The sequence below is a fragment of the Bidens hawaiensis genome, unplaced genomic scaffold (assembly GCF_021521415.1).
Source record: "Bidens hawaiensis isolate Kalapana, Puna unplaced genomic scaffold, B.hawaiensis_p1.1 tig00006368_1, whole genome shotgun sequence".
In the NCBI taxonomy this organism is placed as follows: Eukaryota; Viridiplantae; Streptophyta; class Magnoliopsida; order Asterales; family Asteraceae; genus Bidens; species Bidens hawaiensis.
In genome coordinates this window covers 648,367-654,366 of record NW_027491426.1, presented here as the reverse complement: position 1 = coordinate 654,366, position 6,000 = coordinate 648,367, and positions in this window count along the sequence as shown.

Here is a 6,000-nt window from a genome sequence, read left to right as displayed (position 1 = left end):
ATGCTCTCTCAAAAATTTCACCAACGCCTTTTCTTGCTCTTCTTCCAAATTCGTGACGATGATGGCTAGTAAAGTCTCTCCTTCCCCTAAGAACACATATTTAAGGTGTTCGGGAGCTCTTCAATTCAACAGCCGGCGGACTCTCTAATGATGGTCTCAACTTTGAATCAATCGTGTCTGGCAGCCTCTCTATTGCTGAGACCATGGTGGTTTCCCAATACTTGCAACATATACTTCTACCACCTTTTCTTCTTCTTGCAACTGCAATGCGTGCTCAACTATTTTCCTGCAACAAATAGCACACTCCTCTGTGGCATCTTCCTCACTTTCGTGAGGGTTCAACCCGTCAATGACTTCAGCCGAGAAGCATTAGTCACTCACCAGAGGGTTAGACACGTATAAAAACACATTAAACCTAAGATTTTTATTACCAAAAGCCATGTCCACTACCCCGGTTCTACAGTTTATTAAAGCATTCACGGTGGCCAAAAAGGGCCGACCGAGAATCACGTTCGGTTGCCGTTTCGGGTCAACCGTCACGTAGTCTAGAATCAGGAAGTCAACCGGGTAATAGAAATATTCTATCATCACAATCACATCGGTTACGATTCCCCTAGGAAGCTTGATGTCAAATTGACCAACACCACGGTGGTGTTGGCTTTTCTAAGTGGACCAAAGTCGTATTGGTCATACAAGCTTCCCGGGAGAATACTCACCCCAGCTCCAAGATCTAACAACGCTCTAGTCATTTTAAAATCGCCCATTTGAATAAGTACAATTGGCGTTCCCGGATCTTGTAGCTTGGGTGGGAGGATACCCGTCAAAACCGAACTCACATTTGCAGTTAAATCAACTTGTTTGGGCAACTTGTGAGTTCGTTTTTTAGTGCACAAGTCTTTTAAATATTTAGCATATGCAGGGACTTGTTTAATTGCATCTATGAGGGGTAGATTGATTTTTACTTGTTTGAATATTTCCCACATTTCCTCCTTATGTGGGCCCCTCTTTCTAAGTGCCGATAAGGTCTCGGGTTTCACCAATGCCCGAGGAAACAGAATGGTTTTACTCGTAGGGCCCGTCTCCTTGGTGGTTGGTGTTCCTGTTTTAATTTCAGTTTCAATTTTATTTTTATTTATCTATTTCGGTTTATTTTTCGGTTCAATTTCAACCTCATCGTCACTTTTCCCATCCCCCCCCCCCAAGTCTTCCACCACACCTTCAATAAAAGGTGGTGAAGCTACCCCATTATTATATACCTTTCCACTCCTAAGGGTACTTACCTGGTTGATATGGGCATTCTTACCGTTTGAAGAGCTGCTACTCTGATGGCTTTGGTTTTTCAAGGTATCACTCGGCAACTTGGATGGATTTCTCTTCAAACAAGCCACTTCTTCTGCCAGCTGGCTCACCTATTTATCCCTTACAGCATTAGCTTTCTCTTGGAGCTCTAATCTCTGATTCACGCTTTTATTCTGAGCCTCCTGATCTGTCTTCATCTGCTTCAAAAAGTCCATCACATCCTTAATTGACTCTTCCTTGTTACCCGAAGAGCTTCCTTGACCTTGAGCTGCCCCTTGACTTTGCTGACCCTGCTGATAACTCTTCTGATAACCCTTGTTGTAACCCCCCAACTCCTTTTGATTGTACCCACTTTGACCATTAGCCCTCTCATTCTCATACTGCCTCTGATTTGACTGATAACCTGCTTTTTTGGAATTACCTTGAAAATTCGGGTTTTGTTGTGTGTTCGGGTTTCCATAGCTGAAATTGGGTGGTTTCGGAGCCCCAGGTGATAGGTGTTTGAATTCATATTCCCGTTATTGTACCTCTTCTCACCCTGAACGAAATTCACCTCCTCTTCTTCCTCTTCTTTTTCTTCCATCACCACTCCACAAGTTTCCACTACGTGGCTTCCTCCACAACCCTCACAAATTGGATACGCTTTTCCCGACTTGCCTTTCTCCTTCGTACCCACACGGCCACACCCATCAACTGATCCAACTTTCTCTCCAACCTAGCCATACGATCATCCAACTCACCACTATCCACGGCTTTCACCACCGTTCTTTTAACCATGCGATTCGACTGAGCTTGTCCCTTCGAGTTCATTGCATGCCGCTCTAAGTGTTGCCAATCTTCATTTTCATCATTCGTCAAAAACAACCCATTTGTGGTCGACTGAAGATCACGCACATTGTCACTCGACAACCCGTCATGAAATGCTTTAATTAACTCCTATAATGCTATCCCATGATGAGGACAAGTCCTCAGCAACCTCTTGAATCTCATAAACGCTTCGTGAAAAATCTTACCCGACCTTTGCTGAAAATTTCTGATAGAGGTTTGGGCCTAGGAGGTTCTTTGCGGTGTGTAATACTCATCCAAGAATTGTTGAGCCAGATCTTGCCACATCTACATACTTGCTGACGGTAGAGATAAGAACCACTGCTTCACTAGATCTTTGAGACTGAACTGAAAAACCACTAGCTTTACTTCATCGGCAGTGAACCCTTGACTTGAGATGGTGGCACAAATAGCATTAAACTCGCTCAAGTGCAAATATGGCTCTTCAGATGCTTTCCCATGAAAAGTAGGCATCCCGGTCAGGTTTGTAAGGTCCCGTTCCCGGAAGCCCTACTTTGGTGTTGGATTTACTCATAAACACAGTTCTAAATATCATAGTTAATTAAAACTTCGCTGAATAATTTAAAACTTCAAACATCACATTACAAAACATTCGTTTTTGTCTTAACATACAAATTGTCTTTTCATAAACATTAATGAAAACAGTCATGACACTTCCTCGTGGATGCTAGTCTCTTCAGTTCAGAGCCATGTGTCCCTCCTCAAGCCAGCTGCCTCAATCTATTTGTCTGCGTGCATACTAAAAGTCAGCTATGCTGAGTGAGTTCTAGTAAATCAATTAACATGCATTACATTCATATTCTCACCCATACACATCCGAAGATACGTATTCATATCTTACTTGCTATTACTTCCTTCATACATACTTTACATACATGCATACGTACCTACATACTTTCTTTCATAAAACCCTATGGTATACCATAAGCTATTCTACATTAAACATCACAGATATTGTAAGGGTCTGGTCCCTAACATCACGGATATTATAAGGGTCTAGTCCCTAACATCACAGATATTATAAGGGTCTGGTCCCTTCTGCCTCGAATAACCATATAACCATACATGTCTCGTCAATCATCCCTACATTTATCATACGTGCATACTTTACATGTCTTATGTATATAATAAATATATATACATGCTCATTCATACAATCATCATATAGTAATAACATTCAATACATAGTCATACGCGTATCATACACTTATCAATTACGTAAATGTATTAACTATCACATAGGAGTATGCACACAGCCCCGAAAGCATAACAGATAAAGGGGTTAGAACTCACTTGGATCCCGTTTCGTTCACCGTTAATAGTAAACCCCTTCTTGAGTTGTGCACGGCAAACTGTGTAACACATCATGAGTGTCAATTATCTATTACTACTACTTCATACACCCACATTAATGAAACCCTCAACTAACGGGGGTCCGGGGGCAGCGCCCCTGGTAGCGGGGTCTAAGGGCGACAGCCCCTAGCATGGTCCAAGGGGCAAAGCCCCTGGCTGGGAATTGAATTTTATTTTCATTAACAGTCATTTAACAAAAATGCATCAAAAAATGAATTTCATGAAATTTCGCATGGAATTTCGCTGGGAATTTCGCATGGAATTTCGCTTCACATGGGAAGATTTCGCTTTGCATGGGAAGTTTCGCTTCGCATGGAAAGGTTTCACTTCGCATGGGAGGTTTCGCTTCGCATGGCCATTTCGCTTCGCATGCTTATTTCGCTTTGCATAGCGTGTGATGATCATGTATAAATCGTGTATTTATTTGTGTCATTTTATACTTTTTATTTAGTTTTTAGTGTGAACTGTGGTACTTCATGTGTGCTTATATGTTACAGGTCAGTGGCCGTTAAAGATACTAATTAGAGTCATTTACGAGCATGCTTTGAAGTCACAGGAAAATTTGAATTGATGCACGCTTGATAATGGACTAAATAATAATAATAATAATAATAATAATAATAAATAATAATAATAATAATAATAATCAACGTGGCAGAGTGCATGAATCCAGAAAATTATGTATTATGAAATTTTATATTAGTTTACTAATATTTACCTATGATATATTGATTTGGTGAATGAAACTAGTGGACATGGACTCACGTGAATACCAAGAGAGAAGTCAATTAATTTGGCTGGACGTTAACGAGGAAAATTCAAGTCACATCGTTGGGCTTAACAAATTACTTGGAGATGGATCTTGGGCTAACCAAACCACACATTTGAACCGGGCCAGAAATAATAAAACAGATAAGGCATCCCTACGTGAAGGAGGAGTGACGGACGGCAAGGGTTTTGGGGGAGGCGGAAGTAAGCAGCCCTTGGCTATTTTGGCTCGAAAATCAAGACCTCATAATCAATGAGGTAAGGCTAATCTCGTTTTAACTTCCTCTCGGTGAAATTCTCGGATTTCGCATGGCATGCGATGCGAAGCCCTTTTTCATGCGAAAACCCCGTTTTACTTCGTTTTTACCATTTTAAGGCCATATTCCTCCGAGATTATTCCTTAGGACCCGATTCTACTCTTTTTATGGGTTTCGAGTCGTACCAACTTTGTATACCCGTGTTTTTCATGGTCCAAACATCATCCTTTGTCCTATAACACCCCCGTGAGGTTAAAACTCACCAAGTTTATGTTTTTCTTACATTTCACAACCCGATCTATCATTATATCGGCTTACATGTCGAATCTAACCATAAAACTTAACCCTTTGGCCGAAGCTTACCTTTTGCTCCGGGTCCGGTTCAGATCTGGTCAAACCCGAAGATCTGGACGTGTTTCTTGGTGTTTGATGACGTTTACACACGAGGTTCTTCCTTCTTTTGGCTCGGGATTGGATTCGGGTGATAGAGAGAAAATGTGTGTGTGTTCTTGAGTGTGTGTGATGGTGGAAAGAAATGGAATGGAGAAGAGGTTGGGGTATATATATATAGGGGTCCAAGGGCCCCACCACCCACTCTCTTTTCCAACCAAACCTTATCCAAACATAAACACGCACACAATTAAACTAACGACATACGGTTAATAATAAACTTCTCTTTTATTTATTTATCTCAAAATACGAATGTTACAAGGTTACTTTGTCTCACCGAAAACCTTCCTCCTTCTCTAACCAGGATGACAATCGGAAGCGGATTTGTGGCCACTTGAGGAATAAAGTGACTTTGAACTCCCCGAACGAGCAGTGGAAAAAATGCCCTCGGGACCCCATCATCAAACTTGTACTCGGGAAATTGTTGCTTGGGAATCTCTTATCTTCTTTGGGCTCGACGGTTTCTGGGTTGTTGAACGGGTTCGGGTGTTCGGTTTCGGGGGGTGTTGTTGTCTTCTATAATATTGACCCCCTTGCGCATCCTCCATTTTTTCTTCATCTTCAAACTCGTCGAATTCGTCAAACAACCTCCGCCGATTAGTTACTATTTCGAACTCAAAATCGACCCGATTATTTGGCGGTTCACACCTTATGGACCGATCATCTCTCATTTGATATCTTCTTTGAGCTTTTGTGTTTCATTTTTGGTGAATGTGTTGGTGGAGTGGTGGTAGGTCATTTAGTGGTGGGTTTTGTGGAATGGGTTGTTCTTGATGAGGTGGTGGGTTAAGATTGTCGGGTTGAAACACCGGTGGCATTGGGTATGGGTTATGTTCTTGATGATTCATGTCTTCTATATTCGGCCTCGAGGTTTCACCTTTTCTTTGATTTGCTCAGTTTCTTCTCGCAGCTTTCTCGATCTCTGGGTCAAACTCCAACACCCCTTTATTTCGGGAAAATCTCGTATGCATCAACCTGAAAGATTAACTGCACACACCAAACAAGCACACCCCACGTAAAATCAACA